We start from the raw sequence: 15532 nt of genomic DNA, 5'->3' as shown, positions 1-15532 counted from the left end.
CAAGAATACCTCTCCAAAATTTCGTGTCTTTCGTGTGTTTCTTTTTTAGATTGTAAGCCTTTTGGGGGACAGGGAGACATTTAATTTATTAACCACTTTGGAAAATTTGGTATAAAAGCGGTATATAAATATTTATCATTGTAGTAAATAAATCAAAGCAATTTTTTAACAATATGCCCATCTAAACTTTCAGTCCTCTTAATGTTGCATTTAGGGCCCTCTTCGTAGCTTTTCATGGGAGTTTAGAGTTTTGACGAAGTTAATCAAGATCACTCCTCAATACCCTTTTCAACTGCCTAGTCATTCAGTAGTCCCATAGGTTATTTTTAATTAGACTTATAAACTGCCTCAAGACAGAGAGGTGGAGTATAAACCAAGGTTTATTCTAATATGCACCTGGATATGAAGATTGTAATCTACATTAGCATTTGTAAGAAAAGAACTAATCCCCACCATGAGGACATCCAACTGGAACCCTTTTCTTTTAGTATTATATCTTAACATGCAAAAATCAGGCTGTTCAAGAAAGTCTTTTTGCATTTCTCATAATTTTGTTAATGCTGTTTTAATTGGGTTCTGTATTCTTTAGTCCTTAGTCTTTGACTGTGTGCTTTTTAAATATTTCACTGATTGTTTAAAGAGAGGCTTGCTTTGTGTGTAGAGGGGCAGTTTGAATGAATGTCCTTCTTACATAATTAAAAAAATGTCCAGGCAGTACTATTAAGACAATGACACCATTGTTTTAGTTTGTTATAAGCGATCTTGAATCCATACCAATGGAGAAAGGTAAATAAATAAATAAATAAATATACACAAACACACATACTAGAAGGTAGTCATTATGCCAGAAAAATACAGAAGTATGGTCTTGGGTATACAGTGTTGGAATCCTTTCTGTGACAGCTTCTTATATAAGTATACAGTCTTCTACAGGAGCATTTCCAGTTGGAGCTTTTAGCTCACTTCTCCTCCGGAATGGAGAGTGTGTGTTCACATATTGGCCAGATTTACCCTAAATCCCTGTGAGTTATCGGGGAGCACTCCAAACAAGATTCGGGTTTTTCAATGTGGGTTAGAGCATAGCCCGATTTATGTACAGGATTTTTAAAAATCTACTTTTTGCATCAGTTTTGGGGGGCAAATTCAAACTCACAGTAAAGCCTTGCAGTAAACCCATTGTAGAGCCTGGTGTGTGGAAATGCTCCCGCTAACAATATTCCATATCCACAGCACTGGAGCCACTTGCTTCCCAGGAAGCCGGTATTCCTTCCCAACCCTTCCCTTCCCCTGAGGGTGAGCAAGACCCATAGGATGCTGCTCAAACAGGGAGGGAAGGCACGTTTCCTTTTCCCCACTCCCATTCCACATCTGGGAGCTATGCCCTAGCACCAGCATGAGGAAATGAGTCAGCCACGCTGTAGCAGCTCTGTGATCAAGCCATAAAGAATAACCTGTATAGCAGGAGTGGGCAAGATCAGGCTCTCCAGGAGCTTTTACAAACAGGGCTGTTACCCCGAATCTCCTCCGGAAGAGTGTGTGTGTGTTCACACACCAGCCAAACTTACTCTGAAGTCCATTCAAGATCCTTGGAAGCCCTCCACACACAAATCGGGCGTTGTCTTCCAAATTCTAGCTTATCTCGATGTATTTCTGGGTTTTTTAAATGCTGGTTTCTAGAAAGTTTTTCTGAAAACACCAGAGCATAGAGGGAGAGGCACTGATCTAGAATCATTGTGTTCCTATCCAAGGAGTGCGCTCTCTCCCTTGCTCTCTCCCCATTGGCTAGAAAGAAAACACGGAAGCATGCAATGCGAACCTGCATCAAAAGCAAACCTGAGAGCGGGGGGAGGGGGCTGCTTCCCTCAGATGCCTCGAGTGTAATTTGAATTGGCTTCACTCAACATTTCCCCCACAGCATGAAGCCATGTGTGAATAACTCGCTGCTGTTGTTAGACCTCAACTCCCATCATACAGTTCTGACTGGGGATGATGGGAGTTGTAGTCTAACAACAGCTCAGGTTGGCCACCCCTGCTCTCTATCTGGGAGATGGAGTTCCAGTGCATCGACCTTTTGTACCAACTATCCTAATGACCACTAGGAGCACTGGGAATTGAGATAGAAAGGTTCTCCCTAACTGTTCTACCTGTCTCTACTCTATGACCCCTGATCTGACTCTTCCACACTTCCTGTGCTGAGTCACAATCCTTCCTTTCCTCTTAGAGAACAGATGGAAACATCTCTCTCCCTCCTTACCGATTCATTATGTAGTCCTTTAGGTTAGGACTAGGTCTTTCCTATCCAAGTGTACTTAACCAATACATACTTAGCATTTAGCTCTACAAGAATCTCCATGTGTTTTCTCTAAATAGCTGCAACAACTAAACTAAACCATCCTCTGCTACCTATTCTGTAACTGGAGTGTGTGCTCATTCCTTAGTGCTCTGCTGTTTTACCTACTGGAGGTAAAAATTAACAACCCCCAACACTATAGACTTGAAAAGCCATGTGGCAGAGGGAAAAACAAACCAAGAAACAGGAGCGATTTTGTGTCTCCCTTGACCATCTCCCTTGACATGCAACTGATTGGTTAAATATAGTGGTGTGCTGTCTTCCTCTTGTTTCATGATTTCCTTGAGGTTTTTTTAAACTTCTGTAATAAAACAATGCTGTCAAAAGCTACTGACATCAGTGCTTCAAATATTGGTGTTGCCATACAGAGAGCACCACAAAGGAAAAAATAGTGTTGTCTTGAAACTTCTGACAAGCACAACAGCATTCTCAGAGATAAAAGAGCCCTTGGTATTTGTGTAGGGAGCATGATCAAATATCACAGTGGAGGGTGATGATCCTTCTTCCCACTACTAAAAACTGATTTCACTAATATGGTTGAATGACGACGCTGAATAATTCTAATAACCCTCTTCCCTAATGCACAGAGCCATGCATTTAAAAAATAAATAAATGCTGTCCTTGCAGATGAAGAATAAAGTATAGACTCATTTCAAGCTAGGAACAGATGGAGAACTGGCGGGGGGGAATTGTTCATAAAGAAAGACGGATTTGCAAAGAGATTTAGTGATGAGTGGAGGAAGGAACAAAATGTATATGAGTCTGTTTTCTTGTTTTGTTGCAATACAGAATTAAGGAACAGCTCACCTCGTAACAGAGGTGATATATCCTGTGCTCTGGGTGGTGAATTTTTGGAGTCACTAAGAGGCTGTAGAGTGGAAGACAGACAGGTCTGTCTCATGGTGGGAGAGAAACACAGAATTGGAGGTGCCACTCAAGCCTCATTGCCGTTCCCTGATGCTCTTGTTGGTTTTAGTGGGATTAGGACTGCCGAACTTCCTAATGGATTGTGATCCATATCAGTGGGAAAGGAGCACTTTAAGTCCTGTTTGTTTCAAATGGGAGAGATTTTAGCACATGCTATCCTGCTGACAATGGGGGAAAGTGGCAAAAATATTGTGTCAGATCTGGAAGTCAATCAATCAATCAATCAATCAATCAATGTTTATCGTTATGGTCCAGCCAAGATCTGAAAACTCATGTGTTATATTGATGAGGAAGGGATAGATAGGGCATTGATGGGCATGATGAAGTCTTGTGAGAATGGTTTTCTTTGCTTCCTTCTCCCCTACAAATTTCCTGTGTTATTGGCTATGTCCTGCTGATTGACAGGAGGAGAACCTCCTTTCAGAATCTTTTTTTGAGCATTCAGTGGCTGCAAAGTGTATGTACTCTCTGCTTCTTCAGGTGTGGCTTTTGGTTCTTAGGGGGAGGTCTGGGGTATCCCCCCAAAAACTAACATTTTAGGGCACACCTTGTGGTCCCTCCTAACACCCCCAAATCCCCTCCACCCTTAACAAAAGCTGACAAAGGCTCTGTGCGGCTATCTGACTTGCTGTTAGCAGACAGCTAGATAAAAGGCCAAACCTGATGTGACATGGGGCTTCTGTACATGGTTTTTAAAACCATGCTTAGGCCCTGGGTATTTGTCTTCATTGCCCCCACTGCCCATTGAGATCATCTGGAGAGGTCCGTCTGCAGTTGCCACTGCCTCAGGCCTTATTGGCAGAAGAAGCTGCCTTATTGGCAGACCCTTGGTCCATCTAACTCAGTATTGTCTACACAGACTGGCAGCGGCTTCTCCAAGGCAGGAGTCTCTCTCAACCCGATCTTGGAGATGCCAGGGAGGGAACTTGGAACCTATGTGCTCTTCCCAGTGCGGATCTACCCCTAAGGGGAATGTGCCCATGTATGTAGTCTCCCATTAATATGCAACCAGGGCAAACCCAGATTAGTAAAGGGGACAAGTCATGCTTGCTACCATAAGACAAGCTCTCCTCCTGAGAGAATGCTCTTCCTGCTGAAATAAGAGCCTCGCCATTTCTGACAACTTTTTAAAAGGCAGTCAAGACACATTTATTCACCCAGGCTTTTAATTAGATCTACAGTTTTTAACAGTTTTTTATAGTTTTTACATTATGTTAAATTTTAATTGTGTTAATTTGGTTTTTTTGTTTTTATTGTAAACTATTGTATATAAATATGACAGATAGATAGATAGATAGATAGATAGATAGATAGATAGATAGATAGACAGATAGATAGATAAGCAGCCACCAGGGAGAGGCATTTGGATCAGGGACATAGTTCAGAGAAGGGTGTTTTGTTTTTGTCTTTTTAAACCCTTTGGCCGTGCATCAATTCCTCAGCTAAAACTGCTGCCTGACTCTCTTCTTAGCCACAGAAGGGAAAACTTTCAGGCACAGTGCTTTACTTTGCCTGTATTCTGTGCTTATTTTCTTCTGACTTTGACTCACTTGGTTTCCCCATTGCTTTGTCATCCTTTGCTTGTTTATTTTAAGGATTTACGTACTATACTGTATTTTCCTGAATCCAAGACTAGATTTTTCCCAAGTTTTTTGCTGTTAGTAATTGAGAGGTCATCTTAAATGCAGAGCTCCTTTTGGGCTAATACAGATACTGCCTAACCTGTAAATCTGTTCTTTTTGGGATAATACAGGTATAACCTATAATTAATCTCTATTTTTTAATGGGGGTTATTTTAAATTCAGGGTCGTCTTGTATGCAGGTAAATATGATATACACCACTTTTGCTTTGGCTGCGAAGTGGCTAACAAAGGGCATTTCCAGATGTTGATTTATTGTGTCTTTAAAAACAAACAAACTCCCATCTTAGTGAACAACAGGCTCTCTCTCATGGAGGCTCTCCAGGCATCTAGTTCCGCTTCGGGCGTGGGGGGGACTCATTAGGCTAGTTCACATGATTGTTATTTGGGCTGGACAAAAGCCTTGCCCAAATTTGAAAGCTGTGTGTACTCTTGTTTTGTGTTCCTTTGCTCATAGAAAGCAAGGTAGTAGACGGGAGAAGTGACCTTCTGCAAGGCTCCTGCTGGGTAGGAGGGCTTCCCCTTTTACCTCTAATAGCTGGGTACAGCTGCCAGCTAGGATTGAGCCCTCCTACCCAGCGGGAGCCTCACAGACGATCACTTGCCCCACCTCCTGTCATGCTTTTTTATGAGCACAAAGTCACAACCTGGGAGCATGTGGAGCTCCTGAACTTGGGAAGGACACTTGCCCCATCCTTTTGCTGGCCATGAGAACCAGATGGTGACGATGATGAATATTTATATACCGCTTTTCAGTAGAAGTCCCTGAAGTGGTTTACATAGATATAAACAAACAAATAAATAAAATAGTTCCAGGGCATAGCAAGGTTGGAGTGGGCCCAGAAACAAGATTATTTTTTAAAAGGTTTTGTAAATTGTGGATGATGCAAGTCCTTTAATGGTACTAGAGAAAGACATGCTGTTCTGGTAGCTCCAGGTCTTAACACCCACATCAATTTTGGAGGATGAATAAAACTAAAGGAAGCCCAAGCGGGTGCTCAGCTGGGGGAGTCAGTCATGTGACTTGCCTCGGGGGGGGGCCAAGGCAGTGGGCCCCCAGACAACTGTCTCCCCTTGCCCTATAATAGTTACACCCGCCCTGTCCCCCAAAGGGCTCACAATCTAAAAAAGAAACATAAGATGGACACCAGCAACAGCCACTAGAGGGATGCTGTCCAGTTCTGTGCACATCCCTAAGCCCTGGCCAGAAGGTGGTCTTCCAAAAATAGCAGAAGGAAGGTGCTCGCCCTTGGATTAAAGTATAGAAGAAGGAGTTTCTTCAGAAGCGGACTCAGGCATATGGAGCCTGCACGAGAGCTTGGTGTCAACTAAGATGGGCGCTTTTAAAAAGATGAAATAAACCAACAGCTGGAAATGTCCAGTTGCAGTGGAGTAACAGCAGGAGAGAGGGCAAGCCCTCAACTCCTGCCTGTGGCTTCCGGCTGCATCTGGTGTGTGAAACAGGATGCTGGACTAGATGGGCCTTGGGCCTGATCCAGCAGGGTTGTTCTTATGTTCTTAATGTCCGAATACAAGTTTGTAACATATAAACAACAAAACACTGTCAGCTGTCAGGGCCGGCACTATAGTTATTTAACCCCTGAGGGATGAAAAGATGGCTAGGAGTCACCATTTCATCCTTATTCCACAGTACAGCTGTATATGATGCTGAAAGCCAATGGTTTAGTACAGGAGTTTCCAACAGGGGAACCAACAGTACCCCTAGGGATACTTGAAGGGCTTGGGGTGGGGTGGGCATACTCAGAGCCCTCCTGCAGTTGTGCTGTGTGTTCCCCATCCACATCCTCAGCAACATGTCCACTGCAGAAGGGTGGGAAGAGGGAAGAGAGTGAAGATCCTTCTCCTCTGCTCCTGAATGGCTGGCAACATGCTGACGCTCAGCATCCCCCTCCCCACAGCCTAACTTCAGAACATTAGCACTGAGCACTCCCATTGAAAACAATGGGTCAAGTAAACTTGACCCATTAATTTCAACAAGACTGCTTAGGAATAACCTAGTGTGGGTGTGAACCAGCATTGTAAGAGCCCATCTCATAACTGTAATATTGACATTTGTCTGCGTGCTAGGGATGTGCACAACTGGCTCATGCAGCCGCAGGCGGGGTGGAGGTCGGTTCTTTTAAAAAGTAGGTAAGCAGGACCTTGCCTGCTCTTCCGCGGCCCACCGCTTGTCCAGGTGTGGCACTCGCTCTTCAAAAGCTTGCACCTGCTTTCTGCAGGACCCACCCCCCTGCCCCGCTGAACCGGATTGAATGTCAGTGCCCGAACCAATTCGGCGCTTCCCTAAGGAGGCATCAAACTGGTTTGGGCACATCCCTAGTGTGTGTCCACGTATGCACGAAGATACACACACACACACACACACACACACACACACACACACACACACACTCCCTATATGGTACTGGAGCCGAAGGTTTGTGACAAAAGGGGTATTTTTAAAAAAATGTTTAAAAGTGATGTATATAATGTATAGCTTGTGAACCCCTGGCTTCGTAGGTTGCCCAGCTCTCCCCATGCACACATATACACATTTTGCAGGGATAGGACCTGTTGCTTGCATAGCCCAAGCCATGCAGAATGTCTCTCAAATGAGTGAATAATACTTCTCACACACCAGCTCTCCCAGCACTATATTTCCCACTGCCACGTATGCATTTCCCTCCATTGTTCACTGGATATTCAATTTAGTGACAGTGTTTTGTCTGTTCAGTCAATCCAGTTTGGTGACTTACTCGGTAGCTTCAGTACATTCAAGCTGCTGAGCTAGCAAGTCTTCCAGTAATGCTGAATGTTCATGCATTTATTTCTTCTTTTGCAGAGAGACCAGACCAGAGATTGCTCATTTTTTGCATATGTGAATCTAATTCAGGGTATATGAATCTAAAATAGCCACCTGCCTAATGCTGACTCATGTTTATCCCTCTATCCCCCATGCTACACTTTGCTAGTTTGCAATTGGCTTTTTTAAAAAAAATGAAGTTTAGTTAACACAAACATCTCAGAACTCGGGAGATGATTTTGATCTGCCAGTTTTGGATGGGGTCACGCTCCCGCGGAAGGTACAGGTACGCAGTCTGGGGGTGCTTTCTGGATCCAAACCTCTCCCTGGTGTCCCAGGTTGAAGCGGTGGCCAGAGGTGCTTTTTATCAGCTTCAGTTGATACACTAGCTGCGTCCATTTCTTGAGATGAATGACCTCAAAATGGTGGTACACAAGCTGGTAACTTCTAGGCTGGATTACTGCAGTGCACTCTATGTGGGGCTGCCTTTGCACATAGTCTGGAAACTGCAGCTGGTTATAACTTATAAAGCCCTAAACAACTTAGGCCCCGAATATTTAAGAGAATGTCATCCAGGAAAGACCATATTACTCCTGTGTTGAAAGAACTACATGGGCTGCTGATATCACATTGGATAGTACAGTAGGTGTTGGTGGACTGCTATCCTCCCTGGATCCGGTCGGCCCTCCAAACTGGATGGAAGAGCAAGGAGGAAACTGGTAAGAGAGGTTACCAAGAGGCCAATGGCCACTCTGAAGGAGTTAAAGGACTTCATGGCAAAGAGTGGTTCTGTGCATGTGACAACAATTTCACGAGCGCTCCACAGATGTGGCTTGTTCGGGAGGGTCGCAAGGAGAAAGCCACTTCTCAAGAAAGGCCACATTAAAGCCAGAAGGCACCTTGAAGATTCTGCTACCAAATGGAAAAAGGTCTTATGGTCAGATGAGACCAAGACTGAACTATTTGGCCTCAACACCAAACAGTACACCTGGCGTAAATCCAACGCAGCTCACCATCCACAACACACCATACCTACAGTGAAGCATGGAGGTGGCAGCATCCTGTTGTGGGGGTGTTTCTCTGCCTCAGGGACTGGGTCTCTCGTTAGGGTAGAAGGAAAAATGGATGGGGCAAAATACCGCCAGATTCTGGAAGAAAACCTGCTACCCTCTGCCAGACAGTTGAGGATGGGCAGAAGATTCACCTTTCAACATGACAACGATCCGAAGCACACAGCAAAATTGACCACACAGTGGCTGAAGGAGAAAAAAGTGAACGTCCAGTCAGAGCCCAGACCTAAATCCCATAGGAAATCTGTGGAGAGATTTGAAGATAGCAGTCCACCAACACCTACCATCCAATGTGACCAAACTTGAACAGTTCTGTATGGAGGAGTGGGCAAATATTGCTCCGTCTAGATGTGCAAAGTTGATAGAGAAGTATCCCAACAGACTCAAGGCTTTTATTAAAGCAAAAGGTGGTTCAACAAAATATTGACATTGGGGGGGGTGATCCTTTTTCAATCTCAGTAATTCTTGTTTTTTATTTCTGACACTTTTTCTGGACTGTAATTGTGATGTTTTTCAGTTGGATGTTATAGGTTGCATTGGATAAGTACAGCTGGTGAAGGGAATTTTCTTTGTGTTTTCATTTCAGGATGTAAGGGAACCAGAATTTAAGGTCTATCAAAGGGGGTGATTCTTTTCTATACCCACTGTATGTTTCCAGGCAAAATACAAGGTGCTGGTTATTCCCTTTAAAGCCCTAAAGAGCTTAGGCCCTGGCTTTTTAAGAGAATATCTTCTTCATCATGAGCCCCACTGCCTGTTAAGATCATCTGGAGAGGTTCATTAGCGGTTGCTGCCAACTCCTTTGGTGGCTACTCGGGAACAGGCCTTCTCCGATGCTGCCCCGGACTTTGGATTTGTTGGGTTTAAAATGATTTTAATGTTAATAATTTTAATGTTTAGATGATTTTGTTTAATTGACTTAGTTTTTATTTTAATGGTTTATTGATTTTAATTGTTTTTATTTTGATGTAAACTGCCCTGAGCCAGTTTTGGAAGGGTAGTATATAAATCAAATAAATAAATAATTGAGAGGCAAGATGCTTCTAAATACGAGTTGCAGGGGGGAGCAACAGCAAGAGAGATGGTGTGCCCTCACCTCTTGTCTGTAGGCTTTTCAGAGGCATCTGGTCGGCCACTGTGTGAAACAGGATGCTGGACTAGATGGACCTTGGGCCTGATCCAGCAGGGCTGTTCTTATGATAGTGACCCTATGTTATGATGACATTGATCAAGCCTTATGAAACTTATGTCAAAGTTTCACTGTACTAGATACATTTATTTAATATTTAATATAATTTAATTATTGAGCAATAATTTAATAATGCAATACAATTTTAAAAATAAAATAAAAACCAGACAATATTTGATGTTCTGCTTTGTTCCACAGCAAAATAGCTACCCATAGTGGTTAATATCACAACTACAAAGTTAAGATTTATTGAGAATAAACAAAGTATGGACAATTTGTAGAAACTAATACAGTGGGCGTTTGGCCTAAGGCTATAAGGACATCAGCAGCACATTCTATTAAATATATAAAATATGACTACAGGTGAAACTTGGAAAATTAGAATATCGTGCAAAAGTCCATTAATTTCAGTAATGCAAATTAAAAGGTGAAACTGATATATGAAACAGACGCATTACATGCAAAGCGAGATAAGTCAAGCCTTAATTTGTTATAATTGTGATGATCATGGCGTACAGCTCATGAAAACCCCAAATCCACAATCTCAGAAAATTAGAATATTACATGGAACCAGGAAGACAAGGATTGAAGAATAGAACAATATCGGACCTCTGAAAAGTATACAGTGTACTGTGCTTGATTGGCCAGCAAACTCGCCTGACCTGACCCCATAGAGAATCTATGGGGCATTGCCAAGAGAAGGTTGAGAGACATGAGACCAAACAATGCAGAATTGCTGAAGGCTGCTAATGAAGCATCCTGGTCTTCCATAATACCTCATCAATGCCACAGGCTGATAGCATCCATGCCACGCCGCATTGAAGCAGTAATTGCTGCAAAAGGGGCCCAAACCAAGTACTGAATACATATGCATGCTTATACTTTTCAGAGGTCCAATATTGTTCTATTCTTCAATCCTTGTCTTCTTGGTTCCATGTAATATTCTAATTTTCTGAGATTGTGGATTTGGGGTTTTCATGAGCTGTACGCCATGATCATCACAATTATAACAAATTAAGGCTTGATTTATCTCACTTTGCATGTAATGCGTCTGTCTCATATATCAGTTTCACCTTTAAAATTGCATTACTGAAATTAATGGACTTTTGCACGATATTCTAATTTTCCGAGTTTCACCTGTATATTGTTGAGGTCTGGAAGTCACTGGCAATTTTGCTGCATAATGTATCCATGGAAACCATTATTCTTGTTATTCCTATAATTAATAATGTCCCTAAATTAAAACAAAAAATCTCCCTTAAGTTGCCTTCTACGCCTTTAAGCAGCATGTTCAAAATCATGACAAAAAGGAGGGCTTTTCCTTCCCAGAATCATTTAAACATTGTTAGAATGATGGTGTCTTGAAATGTCTACTCTGAGCCAGAGAAACTTAGATGGACACAGATGGGTGGGTGAAGTCTGAAGCATTAGCATTATGTGTGGTGATGGGCATCAACAGTCACCGATGCCACCAGTGTTCCCTCTAACAGGGATTCCCAGAAGTTGTTGACCAACTTGAGACGTAAGTTTTGGGCGGTATAAAAATATGTTAAACAAACAAACAAACTCTCAGAATCCCCAAGCAAAGGCCATTGTAGCTGGGGATTCTGAGAGCTGTAGTCAACCTGTTAGAGGGAACACTGATCAGTATTCCAGGACCTTTTTCAGATGACGACTTTACTTTGGGAGGGTGGGTGTGCATCCACATATTGGCCAGATTTACCCCAAAGTCTATGTGATATTTCAGAGAGCACTTCACATATGATTTGGATTCCTCCCTCCATATTGGAACCTAGCTCAATTTATGTCCGGGGTTAAAAAAAAAAATCCTCTTTTTGCATCAGAGTATCCCTCACAGTAAACCCGCGGTAAAGCTTGCTGTCTGAAAAGCCTCCAGGTGGGGTACATAGGAACATAGGAAGCTGCCATATACCAAGTCAGACCATTGGTCCATCTAGCTCAGTATTGTCCTCACAGATTGGCAGCAGCTTCTACAAGGCTGCAGGCAGGAGTCTTTCTTAGCCCTATATTGGAGGTGCTGCCAGGAAGGGAAGGGAGCTTGGAACCTTCTGCATACAAGTAGGCAGGTGGTCTTCCTAGAGCAGCCCCATCCTCTATGTAGAATATCTTACATCAAACAGTGCTCATATGCAACCAAAGCAGACCCTGCTTAACAAAGAAGACAATTCATGCTTGTTACCACAAGACCAGCTCTCCAGCCCTTGAGTTTGCTGCTCTAGAATTCAGGAGTTGCCTTGGGAATTGCCTCCCCCCCCCCGCCAGCCTGTTCTTGTGCTTTTGCCTTTCTCCATGACTGGACAGGCACTGCCTCTTATAGCAGCCTGTCCAGCCATGGAGAAAGCTTAACCTGTTTAATTTCTATTGTGTCAAACAGCTGCTGAAAACAAAGAAGCAGGGCCAAAAAATAAAGATGGAAACCAAGTTCCTGGAAATGACAGGTATTTTTATTTCTAACTGGAAGAACAAAGGAGTTTTGGAGAAAGCCATCTGCACAGCCCATGTGCTGGTTGATGTCAGTCATGCATAATGCAAGGCCAAGGGCACTTGGATAAGCCTTTACCTTCTTCTTCTTCTTCTTCTTCTACTACTACTACTACTACTACTACTAATATACCACTTTTCAACAAAAGTTCCCAAAGCAGTTTACATAGAATGAATGAATGAGATGGTTCCCTGTCCCTAAAGGGCTCAGAGTCTAAAAACAAAACAAACCACAAAGTAGACACCAACAGCAGCCATAGGAAGGATGCTGTGCTGGGGTTGGATAGGGCCAAACCTTCTCTTTTTGTAAGGTTGTCACCTGGCCTGCATTTTACTGTCATAAGAATATAAGAACAGCCCTGCTGGATCAGGCCCAAGAAGGCCCATCTAGTCCAGCATCCTGTTTCACACAGTGGCCCACTAGATGCCGCTGGAAGCCACAGACAGGAGTTAAGGGCATGCCCTCTCTCCTGCTGTAACTCCCCTGCAACTGGTACCCAAAGTAGAATTTTAATGTCTTGGCCAGATGCCATTATTGGAAGATGAAGAGCTAGAAACAATTCTAGTTGTTTCTTTATTGGGATCCTTCAAGGTCACTTCCAATTCTAAATCTTATGATTCTGTGCTAGAGATTTTCAAATCAGACATAAGAACATCCCTGCTGGATCAGGCCCAAGGCCTATCTAGTCCAGCATCCTGTTTCACACAGTGGCCCACCTGATGCCTCTGGGAAGCCCACAGGCAAGAACTGAGGGCATGCCCTCTCTCCTGCTGTTGCTCGCCTGGCTGGTATTTAGAGGCTTCTTGCCTCTGAGGCTGAAGGTGGCCTCTAGCCACCAGACCGAAGCCATTGATATACCTGTCGTCCTCCATCTGCCAGGGATGTTGTCGCAGATTCCTTCACTGTGCAGCAGGCTGGATTAGAAGACCTCCAAAGGGACATTCTAACAGCAACAGCTCCACAGAATTTTAGAGTTCAAAGGAACTCAAAAATTCTGCGGCACTGTTGCTATTATAATTATAGGCTGACATAAGGAAAATTACTCAAAGTACTCCCATTGAAATTAAAAGGACAAGTTCTGCGTTACCTACTGTGTCTTTCTACTTTCAATGGGACTACTTTGAATAATTTCCCTCATCCTGTCAGCCATTATTCTTGATATTAATATCAACTTTTCAACATAAAGAAGTTATCAAATCACTTCACATGGCAAACAGATTGAGAAAATGATTCCCTGTCCTGAAATGGCTTACAATCTACAAAGGAAGATGAAGGAGACACCAGCAACAGCCCACATGCTATGTTGGGCTGAATAGGGACAGTGGACGCCACCCCCGTGATATATGAGAGAGTCACCACTTTAAAAGATGCCTTCTTGCCCAGATAGCAGGTATTGACCACCTTAAGTGGCACAGTGGGGAAATGCTTGACTAACAAGCAGAAGGTTGCTGGTTCAAATCCCCGCCAGTACTATATCGGGCAGCAGCCAACAATATAGGAAGATGCATCTCATATTGTGAGGGAGGAGGCAATGGTAAACCCCTCCTGTATCCTACCAAGGAAAACCACAAGGTTCTGTGGGCTCTAGGAGTTGAAATCGACTTGATGGCACACTTTACCTTTAGTGCACAAGAATGTGCTGTCCAGCAGGTGGGTGCACCACAATGTAAAAAGAGGTGCACCACAAAGGATATGTGCTGTGCTGCCACACAGAGCTCTACGTCCTAATAAGAGTCAGACTGGCTCTCTTGTGCAGACTCCCTTTGGGAGAGATTGCATGCACATGTGCTTCAATCTCTCTGTCACTATGCTTGCTGGTGGACCTGCCAGCCTCCTTCCCTCCCCCCTCTCATCCCAGGCCACCTGTGAAGCAGCCGCCAAGCAGCCATGGATCCGCGACCATCCTAGGCAGGCAGCTGCTCTTGAGTGTTCTGCCCCCGAGCAGCACTGCGCTCGAGGGATGAGATATAAACACTTCTAATAATATAAAATATAATGAAATGACATAGGCACAGAACACCAGGAACTACAGCACAGCCTTTGGGCAAGCAAGGAAGGATTTCTTCCTTCCCAAGAATAATTCCCTTTCCAGTCACTCTGCACGTGCTCAGCGACACTTTGCCCTTGTGTCCTTTAAAGGGAGAGGGGCCGGAGTTCAGCAGCAAAGCGCCTGCTTTGCATGCAGATTGCAGAAAGTCTCAGGTTTCCTTCAATCTCCAGTGAGGCTGATGCAAACGATCCCTCTCTGGAGCCGTGGAGAACTGCTGCCGGGCCGGCAGAATAACATAGAGCCAGGTGGTTTGATATGCGATATCCGTTCAAGACTTCTTGGGAGGGCCGGCACTCTGCACATGGTCAGAGGCAACCAGCCCGAAAGGCCAGCTTTTTAATTACTATTTTTAAGGTGATAGTGATAGATAACCACCCCGCTGAGCCCCGAACTGAAGAGGCGTTGTCTGGTTGTCTGAAGCCCAGCCGGCTCCAATGTCAGCCGTTTGCGCTCACGGGAAGCCTCGTGCAGCGGAAGCGGCTGCGCTCCGCTTAGCCTTTGCTGGCGGCTCTCCCAGTTGCAGTCCCTCCCAGGAAGGCCCCCGGCCGGGCCGCAGCCCGAAGACAGAGAGCAGAAGCAGCCGCCGCCTCCCTTGTCCCCTACTCCCCTTGTTCTGTGCCAGATGGATGCCCGCTGGTCCTTGAGCGCTTCGTGCGATGCAATCAGGCAGCGGCCGAGCGAGCGCGTGCTGGTCTTTCGAACGATCCCCGGATGGCGCGCTTCCCCCCCCCCCGCCCCTTGCGGAGGGAGGGAGGGAGAGGAGGGAGGAAGAGAGGCGGGCTCCTCGGGCTCTGTCCAGCGCGGCGGCAGCAGGAGGGAGGAGGAAGAGGGCTCGCCTTGGAGAGGCAGAGAAATGAAGGAGCCCAGCAGGAAGCCCAACAGAGTTCGCCTGAAAAAGCGGGCGGCAGAGTTCTAAAGGCAAGGGCAGCAGGCGGCGCCGGGAGTTTGCATGCAGCCCTTGCCCTTCCCCGGCTTTGCATTGCAAAACAGCAGCGGCGGC

At 44.6% G+C, this 15532-nt stretch overlaps 1 protein-coding gene across 4 annotated transcripts in view; it reads left to right on the top strand.

Moving 5' to 3' along the window:
* The first annotated feature begins 15304 nt into the window (after window positions 1-15304).
* PEX5L (peroxisomal biogenesis factor 5 like) overlaps window positions 15305-15532 on the top strand; it is a 263400-nt gene continuing 263172 nt past the window's right edge. For all 4 annotated transcript variants that reach the window (XR_008320196.1, XM_053312291.1, XM_053312290.1 and 1 more), the window contains exon 1: window positions 15305-15450. The gene's annotated coding sequence lies outside the window, so the exon portion shown is untranslated. The remainder of the gene's footprint in view (window positions 15451-15532) is intronic.

The sequence above is a fragment of the Hemicordylus capensis genome, chromosome 3 (genome assembly GCF_027244095.1).
Source record: "Hemicordylus capensis ecotype Gifberg chromosome 3, rHemCap1.1.pri, whole genome shotgun sequence".
Taxonomy (NCBI): Eukaryota; Metazoa; Chordata; class Lepidosauria; order Squamata; family Cordylidae; genus Hemicordylus; species Hemicordylus capensis.
The sequence above is the reverse complement of the archived record's forward strand: the minus strand, read 5'-3'. Positions and strand labels throughout refer to the sequence as shown.